This window comes from Atractosteus spatula, chromosome 27 (genome assembly GCF_055471065.1).
Source record: "Atractosteus spatula isolate fAtrSpa1 chromosome 27, fAtrSpa1.hap1, whole genome shotgun sequence".
NCBI lineage: Eukaryota > Metazoa > Chordata > Actinopteri > Semionotiformes > Lepisosteidae > Atractosteus > Atractosteus spatula.
The window spans coordinates 10,758,837-10,774,983 of NC_142732.1; the positions used below are offsets into that span (position 1 = coordinate 10,758,837).

The 16,147-nt window shown below is 47.9% G+C and overlaps 1 protein-coding gene across 1 annotated transcript in view; it reads left to right on the forward strand.

Moving 5' to 3' along the window:
- The first annotated feature begins 408 nt into the window (after window positions 1-408).
- Window positions 409-16,147, forward strand: part of taok1a (TAO kinase 1a) — a 37,072-nt gene continuing 21,333 nt past the window's right edge. Inside the window, exon 1 of the mRNA XM_088906677.1 lies at window positions 409-901. The gene's annotated coding sequence lies outside the window, so the exon portion shown is untranslated. The remainder of the gene's footprint in view (window positions 902-16,147) is intronic.

The following is a 16,147-nucleotide window of genomic DNA, read 5'->3' on the forward strand; positions in this document are numbered from 1 at the left end:
GGTGAGGCTGCGGTCAGGAGGTCACATCCACCACCAGAACCACCAGACTGATCCGTGTCCGCCTCATAAATCAACGTGCAGTTAATTGCAGGTGTGCTGTTTGAACGGAGACGCGCTAGCCTGGGCCAGAGTGCCGGGAGCCGCCGGGTCGGTCCGGGCCAGCCGTTTTCTGCTTGTGCTGCTCTTTGAGCAGCCGAACACGACCGAACCGGCTCGGTCCGGCCCATTCCCGAATCCCTTACCGTCGGCGAGTGCCGGATCCGCGGGCTCATTCGGACCCCTGCACGTCGCGCCCCCCTCCCGCCGACTCCGAGCTCCCTCTCGCGATGTCCCCGCCCCGCGGGACTTGGCCGCGCCGCCTGCGCTCCGCGCGCTGCGGCCAGTAGGATTCGGTCAGCGGGAGGGAGCGGAGCTCGAGGCTCCGGGAGAAGACGGCAGGAGAAACAGCCGCCCAAATAAAGCAGCCGCGCGGCGACTGAGCGCGTCACAGGCTACCTCGCCCGGAACAGCGGCGCAGCCTCCGGGACCGAAGCAAAGGCGTGGTCGCCGGCTAGTTCGAGGGTGTTTTGGGGTGTTCCTTCGTTGTTTTCCCCCGTGTTTGTCACGGAGGGAGGAGGTGGAAACGCACCGCCGCCATCTTTGGGACTGACTGTAGGAGAGCGCAGAGCCTGGGCCGAGGCTGAGGTCGGGGAGGAGTTTGTTCTCAATCAGCGACAATAACACCTTGTTTTCACAGCAAACACATCAACAACAACGGCAGCTGGGGCCCCGGGAGGAGGAAAAGGGAAAACCGAAACGCCGAGAGCCCGTTTCTCCTCCCTTCCCCCCGCGGTCTGCCCGAGCCCTTTCCCTGGGATACGGGACTCGCTTCTCTTCCTTTTAAACCTGGCCTTTCGGACGGGTAAGTGGGTCGCTTTACGTTTCAAGGGCTGTCGGCGGGTTTGTCTCCTGGGCAGGCGGGACCGGTGCGTGTCACCTTGTGCGGGCCGGGCAGTGCGGGGCGGCCGGCTGGCCCGGGGTCCGTGTCGCCCCTGTCCGGCTGCTCTCGGCCTCCGCCTCTGCCCGGCGTGTACGCGTCCCCGGCCCCTCTCATCGATTCGTCTGTGCGGTTATTTATTGCCGTCTTTCCCCGGTCTTGTGTGGGGAGAGCGAACACGTTAAAGTAAGACCCCCCCCCCCCCCCCCCTTAAGGCCACCCTCTCTACCGCCTACAAAAAGTCTCTCGGGGGGAATGTTCTTCGGCAGCAGACAGCAGAAGGACGTTTTAATTTTGTGTACATCGATACGCCTTGTGCTGTTTGATAACGACATCCACGTTCGTGCCGTACCAGGCTGGGAAATTGCTGTGCACCCCCCCCCTCCCCCCACCCCACCGCTGTCGTCACCCCCTCTCCTGCCACCCCAACAGACACACACCCGATCCCCGTGTTTTACGCCGAGCGCATCACGGGCGTGCGCCTCTCCTCCCGGGGTCTAGCGTGAAGTTGCTGACCCGGAGACCCGGGGTGGTGACAGCGATCGCCCCCCCAGACAGCACCGTGTTTCCAAAACAAGGTGCACCCCTCGTTTGGGGCTGGCAGCCCGTGTTCGCTCCCCCCCACCACCACCACCCCCCGCCGCCATTCCCGGCTTCCATGTGGCGATTTCGCGCTACCAGGAGTGTCTGGGTCTGGGAAGACGTCATGTATTGATAGACCAGCTGTAGCGTATGCGAGTCCGGTGCGAAAAGCGGAAAATCGATGGAGGATCCTGCCTTCCAAATCACCTGGTGTATGACAGCTGCACAATGACATAGTTCAGTAGTTCAGCCATGTCGCCGGCCTTCTGACACAGTGCCAGTGATCGTACTGTCTGCTGGTGATGTTTAGACCATGTTTTGTGGGGTAGTGGGACTCGAGTTATCTGTGTCTCAGCTGTGGGAACCGGACTGCTCAGTGCTAAAACATCTTTTCTTCCCAAAAGTATTGGAGAAAGAAAAGCCACAAAGTGTACTGGATTTTGTAGAGATTTGGAATTAAAACTAGAGTAGCCCAGCTGGTCTCAGGCCACTGATGTAAGTGGGGTGTAAGAAATGGAAGATGTTAGCTCTTAAAGGCACAAAGTCAGGGGCGAGCCAGGATTTGCTTGTGTATAATATGAGCGCTGCACTTTCTGTGCTTCAGATTGTGCTTGGACTCTGCTGGATAAAAGGAGTAACTGAATTCAATAGGGATTTCTCTGGTAGAGCACAGTTCATCTTCTGCCATTGTGTCCTATGACCCTCTCACAGCTCTTACTAGTCATTTGCTTCTGAATGCCTGGGCTCCATTGTGTTTGTACTTTTAGCTCTGTCACCACAGGGCACTGCTCTCTGTCAGTCCCCACGTTCCTGTCTCGCAGGAATTTATCATGGTGGTTTGGAAGAAGCCATAGTAAAGCAAACGCTGGCCTCACAGAGAAGCAGCTCAGCAGAGAACAGACCAGGGCTGTGTGGTTCTTGCTCGTCTGTCCCTGGAGAAGGACTTTCCTGGCTGAGAAGTGTGTTCCTCCCACAGTCTCTTGGTCAGCAGGTCCTGTAACCTAAAAGCAAAGCCAGTCACTGTATTCAATCACCCGGAGTGGTTGGTGAATTTAAATCAAGTGCTGCTGTGTTAAAATGGTACGGTCAACTATTGTACTGATTCCCTAAGTCCTAATTTAGAATACGGTGTACAAATGTGGTTACCACACCATAACAAGATGCTGCTGTTCTGGAGTCAGTACAGTGAAGCACAGCCAGACGCAGTCCCAGGATTAAAAGAAAGTCCCACGCTGTCAATCTGCAGGAACTGACCCTCTTTAGTCTTGAGCAGAGAAGATCCTCAAAGGCACTGGCAGTCATCCCAGCAGGCGTCCTCAGAACTAACAGTGAAGCTCACCAGAGGACACAAGTGGGGGGATTTTTAGTGCATTTGTAATTGTCTACAAGAAGCACCCACTTTGCCCAAAGAGAGGTGGGTGTGTGGCATAGGCTATCCAGGCATGCTCTTGAAGCCGATACCCTGGCTTCTCCCAAGGCACGGCTGGATGGGATCCTCAGATTGATTAGCTACTAAGTACTAGACAGGCTGGAATGCTCCCTTCCATTCCCTTTCTGTGACTTGAGGTTCTTACACTTGAGATTTAATTCTGCTCATCCCCCTGCCTTCAGAAGTGACAAAAGCAGCTGTAGGGTTTGGTTGGGGCCGGTCCGATTGCTCTTCTGCCAGAGTCCAGTTGCTTTTCTTGCAGGGCAGGGCCCACCCGCGGTCGGATCAGCCTGGTCCGACTCCTGTGTGCTGGGACCTGGTATCCGAGTTCCTCTGGCCTTCTGCTCTGAGGAGAGAGGCTAGTGTGGGCAGAGCGAATGTGGGTCTGCCAGCATCTTGCTCCCTCTGTCTCGGCTTGTTACCGCCGAGGCTTGAGGCTTGGGGCTTGCCCAGCGCTGGGGGTGACACCCTGGGGCTCCTGTGGACACTGGCACCCCTCGCCTTGCATAGGGTCCGCCCGCACAGAGAGGCAGCCGCTCGGGGAAACCCCATCTCCTGTGTCGGGGCGCGTCAGGTTGTTAGCGTGGTCTTCTGCAGCGGAGAGAGAAGTGGCTCTTCACCACCAGGACATGATTTTGACAGCAGCTGGTGCAGTTCTGATGCTACCTTGTGAATGTTGAGCTTTGAGCTTGTGATAAATTAATATTCAGAATACAAGAGAACTCTGAAAGCAGGACATATCTATTAATTATTTGGGTTGGTGAGAAAGACCTGAGCTCAATTGCAGCTTAGCATGGCACTAGTCCATCACAGATCCCTGAGGTTGCGCACTTCAAGGGTTAAGTAATTTCAGCTCCTTTCTGGAAGGAGGTCCCAGCCACATTGTGATTATAACCCTGTGGGAACAGTTATTTTCAGGAACCTGATATTTTTCAGGCATAATTTCAAAAAATAAAAAAAACCCAAGATATGAAGGAGACTGGTGTTGAAACAGTCATTTGCAGTTATTTATAGAAGGGCTGAAGATTATAGGTTTGAGATTATCAAAGGGTTGAATGGGCTAAGTGTTCTAGGAGTTGTTTAGAAACAGAGCAGTTGGTTTAGACGAAAGGCGAGTGCGTGTCCATCACAGGTAAAGCAGAAGGGGGTGGGGACAGATGCCATTGGCCTGGAAGGAAGATAGCAGCTCTAAAGTGCTTGTATTCAGGTACAGATGGGGGTCACAGTAAATTTCGGGCTGTTTGGGAATTTTCATAATTGGATAGGAACATATAAGTCTGTAAGTGTTCAAAATATAAAACCTATGTATTCTGTTGACATCAGGTTGGATGTATAGTGTACCTGGCTGTGTGTATAGCAGGAATATGAACGCTGTTGCTTACAGTTTTCCTTAATTAAAAGTCATGATCAATTCCATGATCACTCCTCCTGCAGTGTGTGACGCATTCATTGGGCCTGTGTAGTGGGGTTATAGTGTGCGTTTTTGCACTTTGCTGTCAGGCTGTGGTATCTGGTATGGGATGCTGTTCCTCTTGGAAAAGAACAATTAGCGTATTCTGCTTTCTGCATCGTGTGTCAGATTAAAGTGAAGTTCATCTTTGTCTCAGATTTGCATCTCAGCATAGATGGGAAAAACTGTTTCAGTTCTTTATTTTTCTGTTCTCCGTGACACAGTAGAAGCTCCTGCAGTGGCAGCGCACAGTACCACAGGTTCCCCAGACCTTGTATTCGAGTGTGGAAGTTCCAGGAAATGCAGTGCAGGGCTGTGGTGGATACAGAATCGTATTAGAAATATCTGATGGGGTTGCGCGATAGTGACAGAGCTGACACAAGGGCACAGTGGAGGAACTGTAGAGTTTCCTAAAGTGTCTTGCGAATCAAAGCTTAATGCCTGTCGAGAACTGTTTGTCTAAGGGGTGCAGTCACTGTTCGGTCTTGGTATCCAGTCATGGAAAAGCCAGCTTGACTTTAATTTGCAAAGTTTCTGGTGAGACCTATTGCAAAAGCAGCTTGGAGTTCTTCAGAGGAGCTGCTAATTTCGTGTGCCTGTAGTCTTGTGGCACGATAGCTGAGGCTGAGGAATGTGGTGGAGAGAATTTGTGAGATGCTGTAGCTGCAGTAGACATCAGCCGGTCTCATCACTCATCTGCGGTGTGTTGGCAGAGTCTTCGGCTGTTTGCATTTAAAACATTGTATGTTCAGGACCAACCAGAAATGCGTTCTATGTAGAAACAAACAAAAAGTTGCATTCTGAAAGATAGCCGGGGGGGGGAAGAGATGTCTTGTTTTCTTTTTGTGTATTGTTTTTGGTTTTAAATGTTGAATCTGTTGCCGTGTTCCATGTGGCTGACTCCCCCCCCGCTCAGATGAACCACGAGGCAGGGAAGCCCTATTCATGGAAGACCTCATTCAAGCTTGGGCTGCAGGTCATTTAAAAAGCTTATTGAAGAGTATTGATGGTGGAGAGTGCCTTTTCATCTCAGTGCAGAACTCTTAGTGGCTGTGTGTTCTCCTGACACAGCTTCTTGAGGCAGAGTAGTAGCCCTGTGGCTGGTTTCTCGGGTCAGATGGCTCAGGACTGGCCACAGCCTTGCTGGTCAGTAAAATAACCGTGGTGCCTCACCCCAGTGCAATGTACTCTCCCCTGACAGACTCTTCTGCATTCAGCACAAAACAAACCGTCTCAAGCTAACTCTTGTCATGTTTTTAAATAGCTTTAAAATGCATCTACCAGTTCTTTATGGTCTGACGGCACCTTTTGTCCACTAGCTGAGCTAATCTTGGGTGTAAAGGAGCCGATTAGGAAGAAGGCTGTATGGTTGGAATTCACTTGGTAAGATGGAGAGTGGTGTTGCAGTTTACCTAAAAACAAGCTCGTCTACCTAAAATAACCGTGGTGCCTCACCCCAGTGCAATGTACTCTCCCCTGACAGACTCTTCTGCATTCAGCACAAAACAAACCGTCTCAAGCTAACTCTTGTCATGTTTTTAAATAGCTTTAAAATGCATCTACCAGTTCTTTATGGTCTGACGGCACCTTTTGTCCACTAGCTGAGCTAATCTTGGGTGTAAAGGAGCCGATTAGGAAGAAGGCTGTATGGTTGGAATTCACTTGGTAAGATGGAGAGTGGTGTTGCAGTTTACCTAAAAACAAGCTCGTCTACCTTGCGGAGCTGGGTTTGCGGGGCTGTTTAGAATAATATACATCTCTACAGGACTGTTTAACATAAACCGGAAATATCCGTAAATACACAATGAGGGCATGCAGCAAGAATGTCAGGACTGCTCTCCTTCTGTTCAGCTGCATTCCAGTTTGTTTTCTTGGGCGGCAGCTCTCTTGATTCCCTACTGATCTGCTGAGTGGGCTGGGGTTATAGGATTTCAGATTGGTATCAGTGAGACAGTCCAACTGGTTATCAGATTCCTGGGATAATTGTTTTATGGTTGGAGGTCACCACTGCAGAAATGTTTTTAAAGAGCATATGCAAACAAGTTTAGCAGATTGCCCTGTACAGGTAGGAGTCCTTACTTTTAGTTTCATTTTTGTTGGTAACCCACACTGTCCATAGCCCTACAGTAGTAAAGTTATTTTTTGGAAACAACCTGCAGTGTATAAACTCATCGAATCTCCCTTCTCCCAGAATGACCCTTCTGTGTTTGGCTGTGTCTGTAGATCTGATGGCCTGGTTATGCGGAAGTCTCGATCTGTATACGATGTATGTGGAAGTTTATTGGGAACATTGGAGCTCCACTGTGGTTTAGTGCCTATTTCAAAATGAAAGGGTTCTGTGGCTCTACATGTCCAGCCCATGAGGACATAGAAGCTACAAAATAATGAAAACATCTGCCTTGTGTCTTGATGGTCACTGAGAAAGTCATTCCCATGTAGAAGGTAAAACAATGCAATTAATATTGCACTTCAAATAAACTGCTTCTCTTCAGTCCTTGAATGTTGTCTATCCTAAATGGAACCCTTCAAGATTAGTATTTTGTATGCTGTTTGTATATGTATATATGATTGATGGCCGGTGTTCAGTGTTTTCTATGAACGGGGAGCTGGACTGAGTGTTTTCACTGCTTGCCTCAGCTGGGAGCGCTGGCCTGCTTGTCCAGCCCAATCCACACTCGGCAGGAAGTCTTGTGACCAAGGCATCGGTTGTAATGTTTGCATAATTGTTCAGGGAGGGAGGAGAGCTTATGTTTACCACAGCTAAGAACATCAAATGTCAGAAATAAAAATATCTTGGGGAAAAAAAAGATATTTTGAGACCCTAAACTATGTGCACTACACCATACTAAAGAGTACTGAGCTATTCAGTAAAAACAAGTCATTTGTTATGGCATGAGTCGTCTTAAACAGTATATTGTTTTTGTTACCATTGGTGCCAGTGGATGTTCTTTACAGAAGAAGGCAAGTTGTAAGTCATGGAGGAAAGTGGAAGTGAGGAAGTGTGGCTCTGACAGAGAGACTGCGGTGGGTGTAACAGTGGGCATTCCTAGGTCTGTGGCTTGCAGAGACTGTTATGAGATTTAGGGGCTGTACCAAAAGCACAGTGCCATTCAGTAACCCACTAAAGCACTTATCTCACACCTAAAGGCCTGGCTTCTACAGAGCCGCAGTGAAGTGGGTGAGTTGCAGTCCTGCCTCTGAGTATGAACAGAAGGTTCAATAGGAATGGTGCCCAGATAAGCCAAACCCCCTTTCTTCAGACAAAGTGTCGCTGAGAATATACCTCCTTGTGTTCGTTAGAGAGTTAATTATGACGTAGAAAAGCATTAATCTTTTCTGATTAGGTAGGACTGAATGTAACAGATGTTGTCTAAGGTCATGTTTTGTAGCTCTTTCAAGAAGGACAGCTCTGTTGACCCCGAGTCTGAAGGAGTCCAGCTGCCCTGGGTTTGTCTGAAACAGGAGGAGCTTCAATACCAGTAGCTCAGCTGCTTGTCCCGAAGAACTTTGCCAGAGAAAAAGACCAGTTCCATTACAAAAATATTTCTTCCTTAAGTCTGTTAAGTTCAGCTGCATGGAGCCCTCGTTTGGTCAGGGTGGTGTGATTAAAGACGGGAAGAAAAATGTAGACATTTTGAATGTTTTTATTATTAATTCTTTAAAATTAAGGACTCTTGGATGCTTCAGTTGGTAAAACCTTGAATTGCGTCTGGCTTTGCTGCTTACAGGATTAAAAAACTCAACTGACGCCATTTGGCTCATCTACCCCGTCTCTGTGTTAGTAGCTGATTGATCTGGGGATCTTGTACAGCTTGTTCTTTAACAAAGCTGTGTAGCAAGCCTTTGTGTAAAAGTTCCTCTTGTTTTTTGTTTTAAATGCACTTCCCAGTAATCTCCAGTTGTGTTCACTGTTGGCTTGAGAGAAGTCCATTGGATTGAGTTTGTCAGTGGTTTTGAAAATGTAATTGGGACCACTCATAGTCCTCTAGACTCAATACAGAACATGGCCTAGAAATGGGAGAACAAGCTCTCTGATTATACAGAATTGGTAATGAAAGGTTAGCATTTTATTATAAAAATTCTGTTGACTGAAAACACCCACTAGGAAGGTGAATTCAAAGGAGTGGTTTGTATTGCAGCTCTTCGTATGTTGTGCTGGAGTATTAACTGTGCTGAGGAGGTTATCGTGGATTAAGGACCTGTTTATAGTCATTTATCTTGTGGCTTTCACTGCTGCTGGGATGTAATTGAGATTAAACCATGATACCTGTGCTCATTATTAAAATGAAGACGCTCCTAAGGTTACAGGCATTGCTGGCAGTCGTGCAGCAGCGGGCTTATTCAGAAGATGGATAAAGCGGTGATTTGCATTTTGTTTTGCTTACCTGCAGTGTTGTGGGATTGTACAGAGGTGTGTCGTCTGCATTGGATGATTTTAAACGTTAGAATTAAAAATGATTGGTTTGCAGCGGTTTTTTACGTTGGCCCCCCTCTGTATTTGTTTTCTTGACATTTTCTTTGTTATACAATTGCAATACAAATGTTTTTTTTGTTTGTTTAAAGTGGTTTTCGGTATGATTGGGGTCAGCAGATAAGAGTCTCGGTTAAATGTCTGTGCCGGGTTCACTGGAGCCAAAGAGAGTGTTGTCTCATCTAGGGTTGGGCATTTGTGTAATAGTCTTCTCTCTTATTCACTAAGTGCAGTTGTGATTCCACGTTGTCACTGACTGGAGTCCAGATAAGTGGTCAGAGTTATCTCTCTGGACGTCCAGACTTATCCCTGCTCTGAGACTAGACAGGACAGTGTTGCTCATTGTTCACAGATGACAGAACCTGAACTACTCAAGGTCAAGGGCATGCTTTCACCTCTAGAGCAGGTACAGCCACGTGTGCATTGAAATGCCTGCTTGTAGCAAAGGCTCTGCACTCTGGAGGCACCTTGCAAATATGAAAATGATCAGTACAGATGAAAGCAGGTGAACAGCACGTTGCCCTGCTGCGGACCAGGGCAGTGAAAGCAATCAGGGCGCATCAGAGCAGGTGCTGAACAAACTATGCAAACCTGATTCACTGAACAGTGGAATAAAAAGTGTGAAGGCTTTATCTGCCCAGCACTCACAGCAGGTTTTCTGTGTGAACTGCTGGCACAGTGCACAGACAGGGATCTCCATGCAGTGTAGATTTTCGGTGTGAATGGCAGGACACAGGGCACACTTGCTCTTAATTATGTTATGGAGAAAAACTTGGACTGTGTTCTCCTAGCTTTGCATAACCTGCCTTGTCATAATCATTCTCTCTCCACACAGAACATTACTACTGCTTTTAGCAAACTCTTAAGACACAAACCATTCATGAGATTCCAAATCCCAGTGAAGTAACTGCACAAGACTGTTTGCCATAGAGGCGCTTTCACCCGATTCCCTAGTTTCTTCGGCTCTGTGGCTTTGCCGTGTGCTTCAGTCTTAGTGGGAGGACAGCTCCTTTTAATGCTGGTTCCCAGGTCTGCGTGTGGAGGCCTGTTCTGACAGGCAGCACTCCCACCCAGCCCTGCGGTTTGCCTCTATTTATAGCTCTCCCCAGTCAGCTGGAGCCTCATGACTGGAGCGCTGTGCTTCAGTGGGTTCTTGACAGGGTTAACTCGGCTAGTTCTGCCTTCTCCCTCTTGCCCTGTCTCCCGTGTTCAGCTCTCTAGCAGTCCATAGCAAGTGTATGCCAAGCAGGTTGGGCCTTCAGTTTCTACATGCTGAGCATTTGACGTTTATCCACACACCTCTCAGTGAAGCGATGACCTTCTGCCTCGCAGGTCATTGGACTCCTGTCTGTGCCTGTGTTTTAATGCAATTGCGTTTATCTCATTTATAAAATCTCCTTGAACTTGTCCTGCATTTGCAAAGAGAAAACTAAGATGTAGAATGTGAACCTTTTCTTGCTTAGAGGTAAAAGTCATCCATCTCGCTACCGTGCGACGCAGAAGCATGGGGGCAAGTTGGTTACGCTTGCTGTATCTCTGTACAGAACCAAAGAAAAACTGCAGCGCGAGTTTGCCATTTCTTGCCTCCTTCTCCTGTGAGTTGGACTCTTCCTCTGGTGTTGCCTGTTCAGTTGGCCTGCGGGGTGTAGCTCTCCTCAAGCTCCCAGTCCGCTAACTCTGATTCCCGCAGCCATTCAGCTCTCCCTCAGCAAGGCAGAGAGAAGGCTCAGTGTGAAATCGTCTGTGCATGTTCACGAGGAACCCAAATCCCCAGGACAGTCTGCTGTGAGGGGTGGCCTGAGACGTTGTAAACTGTAAATCCAGAACTGTACATATTAAAGATCAGCGGTTGCAAATTTTTTTTACTGCTGTGTACCCCCAAACACTTCAGTTGCCTAATTCTGTAGTTTTTCCATTGTTGGAGGTTTGTTATATGAACATATTAAGGAGTTTGATGCTGGTAATGTGAAGTGGTAGAAGACTGATTTGACACTTAGATACGCTCAGTGTTGAGGCTTGCAGTGTTCACCGGGCTGCAGTGTGCCAGCTTGCTCACTGCTGCGTGTGGAAGGGACACTCGGTGGTCACAGAAACCGGGAGCGCGAGACTGCGGCGTGGGCGACGGCAGCTTCCGGTTTGGCTGTGTTGGAGCTGGCGGTGCACACTCCCTTGCGGGTTTCTCCCTGCCAGGCTGCCCTGAGCAGCATGTGTGTGCTTCTGCGAGTCCTGTGTGTATCGCACCCCTAACGCGAGTCAAACACCATGAGCCAACCCCCAGGAGAGTGTGAAACCTGTGACGTAATCAGCCGTACAGTGCCACGGTTCTGGGGCTGGTCAGCTGAGTCACACAGTGTGGATTCGGAGCAGAGTCAGCTGGGCGTCAGAAGGCTGTGTCTGTGTGCCTTCCTTTTACACTGGGACCTCTGCAGCTTAAGAAAAAACAAGTTGGATTAATTTTTGGGACGTGGTCTGTAGCAACACCGGGCAGGAACAGAGCTGTGAATTTGAGTTTGTGCCTCAGTTTTTCAGGTCGTGAGTGAGGGGGCAAGAAGAAGAGAAAATGTCAACTAGCCACACTGCACCTGGTCCGAGATTACATCACCAACTCTTGTTCACTACATCTGCATGCCTGACAGCCTGACGGTGGCAGACGATAGCATAGACATTCTCATTCAAGTGAAGGACTGATATTCACAAGTTTGCTGAATTAAGCTGGTGATATTATACTGCTTGATAATACAGTATATCATTTTGATATTTATTGGACCCTGATTTGTCCTGATTTGCAGAAACAGATTCCAGGTCAAGTAACCACATTCAGAAGGGGGATTTCACTATCTTAGACTTCATCTACATGTCCGGAAGTTTTGCAGAAAGGATTAAAAAAAAAGATGTAGGAATGAGGGAGGGAGAGTGAGTTTGTTGAATGCAAGAGGCCAAGCTTCATCTCCTTCTTCACTAGGATCTGTCATTATCTACCTTGAAGTTGTTGCACATTACTGTATCCCACTGAAAGCCTGGACTGCAGTTTTTTTTAAAGCACTTGTTTTAGTCATGTTGGTGTACAGCCATGTTGGAGACCAGTGCAACAGTAAAGAAAGCACTGCCTCTCCCAACTCCTCCTCTCCCTCGCATCTGCTCTTCTGTGTCCCCATCTCTTTATCTCTCTATCTGTTTTTCCTGGCTGTTGCTGCCTGCTGATGCTCCTCTGCTGTCTGTGCGTTTCCGTCTGTCTTCCCCCTTCTGTTAGCGGCGGTGTGTGGCTCCTCCGCAGTCCTTATGACTTTACCGCAGTGTTTCAAGCGCCATGTAATTAAAACTGCGTAAATGCTGGCAGGGTCTGCGCGTCAGTCTCACAGGCTGCTCCACGCAGGACTGGTCATGCTGACACAGGGAGACAGAGGACAAGAGGAAACTGGTTAAGTAACCAGCGTTTTGCCTTAAATTACCCATTTCCTGCCTCTGGTTGACGGTCCTGGTCCACTGTCTCTCACTGTAGGCAGCAGGACCCTCAAGACTTTTGGAAGGCCTGTAGAAAATGGAGGAAAATGGGTGTTTTTTGTACTTGGAAACCACCTTTAGTCATTTTTCACATGAGGCTGCAACATTTACACAATGTAAAACCACCTGGGAACCCAGGCATGGAGGCTGTCATTCATTGGTGATTCAATCACAACGTTACAGCTTCCAAATTGTAAATTCCCGTTTTTGTCAAGTGAGATCACATCAGTTCTTCATGTTTTCTTCAACTGCAAAAGTGTGCTGTCTGGCTGATATCTCTGTGATAATGGTAAAACTGGACAACATGTTACCATAAACAATGCAGGTCTTGAAATCTGGTCATTAAGCGCTGGTTACTTAAGTTGGTTACTTAAATCTGGTTATTAAGTGAAAGTTACTTAATATTTCTATTTCTGAGGTTCTCTTTAAAATGGACTTTGGGAAGGTGTCTAAATGAAATCAGTCTTAATTAAAACACGTTAGTTCATCATGGTATGATTAGTTATACCTAACACTCCTGTTTATCAGGTGATCTGGACTTAGGAAGGATGTTTCCCAATGATGGGCAGCAGTTGACTGCCACAGTTTAGCAGCAACAGCACATAATTATGAAATTAATATATATTTTGATATTGTTGAAAGAGTAGGTTATAAAAATATGATTGCAGATTGGGGCAATGAAGTGCGAAGCCGGTCACCAGGTGAATTAAAGGAGGTCAGAGCCAACAAGCCCCGAATGTCTGTTTGTTCAGATTGCTATAACTGTTTTAATGACTAGTTCTGAACTTGGGATTGGAAACATAAATCTCCATCAAGATTAGTGCATAGGCATCAGTTGGCTTCTGGTTTCAGTAAAACCTGTTGGCAAATTAGACATGGCAAAGAACAGTGTAAAACTTTTAAAGGGGAAATGGTGAGTAAAGCACAGTTAATTACAAACTCTGTGATCTGGATGTGGGTTTTCCATAAGAAAGATGACCTTTTAGGTAGTACCTCCCTTCTCTACACAAGTAGAAGAGACATCCAGGCATTTCCATTAGAACAGCCACATGGCTCCAGCAGTTAAAAAGTCATTCCTGTTTTGAGCACAAACTTTGTACGATCTTGTGTGAAGTTTGTGCTCGATAAACCGTCTTCAGTCTAGTGACAGAGGTGAGAGTGCTTCCTATTTAAACCTCTTTGGTAAATACTGGCTTGGGCTGTTCCTGCCCTCCCCTCTTGTATCTTTCTGAGATGTTGATTAAACACTGTGTGCAGAGGTGAACTGGAAGGGCTGGGTTTGACACTTCCTGTGTGCTCCAGAGATGTTCAGCAATGCAGAGAGACAGCTGGAAATGTGCAGAGTCTGAACTGCAGTGGGTTTTCACCAGTATTGTTCTGAGCTTCTCTGTTCTTTAATAGGAAAGATATTAGCCTTGCAGAGTTGTTCAATTGCTGCCCATTCCTTTTGGGTTATTGGTCAAGTTCAGAGGGCTTTAGGAATAACGGAAACTGTTGGATTTTAAAATGGTCAGGATTATTATTTGGCACGGGTTTATGTATTGGCACATTGTATTCTTCTGCCACTAGAATATCTTCCATCAGTGAAGTCAGAAGAGATATCAATGATAATAATTTAATGGCCAATGTATATTCTCCTTAATGTTTTGCTGTCTGTTGAGCAGAAGGGCCTCAGTAGCCTGGTACAGTAGCGCTCTAGTCCCTGAAGAGTCCACCCGCTGCCATCAGTACGAGCAGAACCAGCAAAACCACAGGCCACCTGTTCTTGTGGTTTGGTGAGACCACATCCTGTTGATCCTTGTGAAGAGCCATCAGTCACCTCTTTTCTACAGGAAGGTGAAGGGACTGAACTTATAAACAAATTAAGAAGGGCTCTGAGTGAGCCTTGTGCTTTGTGTCCTGGTACAGGGCAGCAATCCTGCTGCACCTGCTGCCTGCGCTCCACACCTGTCTGGGCAGTTGTTCTTTCCCTCTCAGCTTCCACAGCGCCTGGCGGGCAGCTGTTCCCGGCTCGTGCTGGCGCCGGAGTCTGAAGCCGCTCTTCTCTGCACACACCCTTGCGCAGCCTCTGTCCTCCCCCCTTTCCTGTTGTTTTGGCAGCAGCTCCAGTGTGGCTCTCATACGTTTCCTGCATCGGGTCTGGAGGGACTTGAGGCTGTGCCATCCATCTATGCAAGGGTTCAGCGCTCCAGTGCGCACGGGGGCCAGGGGGTGCGTCTGTGTGTTCTTTGTTTTTAGTTTTGCGGAACTTACTGTTGACCCCCCCCTGCCTGCAACAACACTGTTTTTCCCTCAGTTGTGCAGTGCCAAGTTCTCGCTACCCCCTTCCTTCTCACCAGTAATACACTCTGTGATGGGGTCTGGAGGAGAGAGGGTTAGACCAGATTATGTTCTTGTTGTGTGGTCACCCTGGTTCTTGAGGAAAAACATTCGAATCTCCACACTAGTACCCCCCTGGGATGATTTGTGGGGCAACATGGTTGGTTTCCCCCTTAGACCAAGAGTGGTCTTCACATACAGGGTCATGTCTGAGTGCTGGGGAAAGGAACAGGCTTCCCTCTGTCGTGGTCCTGTTTGAGAAAACTGTCTAGAAGAATTTCTGTAATATTAGCAGTGCTCTGCATTTATGGTCTCTAATCAAGTGTACATTCTTAACGGTTTTTCTAAGGAGAAAAATGCAACCCTCCCGCCACCAGTCACAAGCCCACCCGTTCTCTGTGCTCCCTCCCCTCCCCTCCCTCTCTCTGGTGAGCAGATGCACAGCTCCGAGTCGGAGGGCTGGGCTGCAGTTGGCTGGGCAGCAGACAATGTCCTTTTTGTAGGAGCCTGCCAGAGCAGCCGCATGAGCTCATCACCGGTCATCCCCGAGCAGGCCCTCGGCGCGGCGCGGGGCAGAGCCGCCAGGGCCGCCAGGCCAGGCCCCGCACCGAGCCCGCCTAGCACTGCCGCCACCGCTCACACGGCTATTGTCCATTGTGTGGACACGTGTGCTTGCAGCGGGAGGAGCAGCGCTTCAATTAAAAACCATTCTAAGATCTCTTCGCTTTTCATCCGGCTTACTATGTAGCTGTATTTATCAGAGCTGCGTGAAATGGTTATTTCAGTATTTCATTTTTTTTAGCATGACACTGAAGTGATTCACTCTAAAAACTGGCAAGCAGCTGCACAGCTCTATACTAGCAAAGCAGAAGGGAAAAAAATTATAAAACCTTCCCGTGAATTCTTTATGCGTTCTCTTGTTTTAAGTGTTTTTTGGTCCTAATTTGCATGTTTTGATTGTTTTAATTATAGTAATAGCTTTCATCCTTCCATCTGTTATCAGAGCCACTTGTTCCTGGTAGGCGTCACGGCAAGCTAGAGCTTGTCCTAGGTCACAGAACGCCTACGGACATGGGGAAAAGTCATGGGCACTAAGTAAACATGCAGACTAAAAACATTCAGCTGAAACTCTAGAGAAAGCATCCCCATAATCAAACAGGGATTAAGAGCTGTGTACTCAGTCAGTCCACAAACACTTGCCCATCATTTGCAACCTCTCTCATTAAGGCATCCCAACAGTCAAATAGTGACTTTGTGCAGCCCTGCTCAAATAAAATATTATGATAGCTCTATCCCTGTCCTTTTTTATGGAGGCAGGAGAAACCTGGATTGTGACCAGTTTATCAGTCCCTTTTTGGGTGCTTGTCTGTGCCTTCTGTCCTAGGTTGTGGTGAAAACTAATGGTATACTACTCACAGT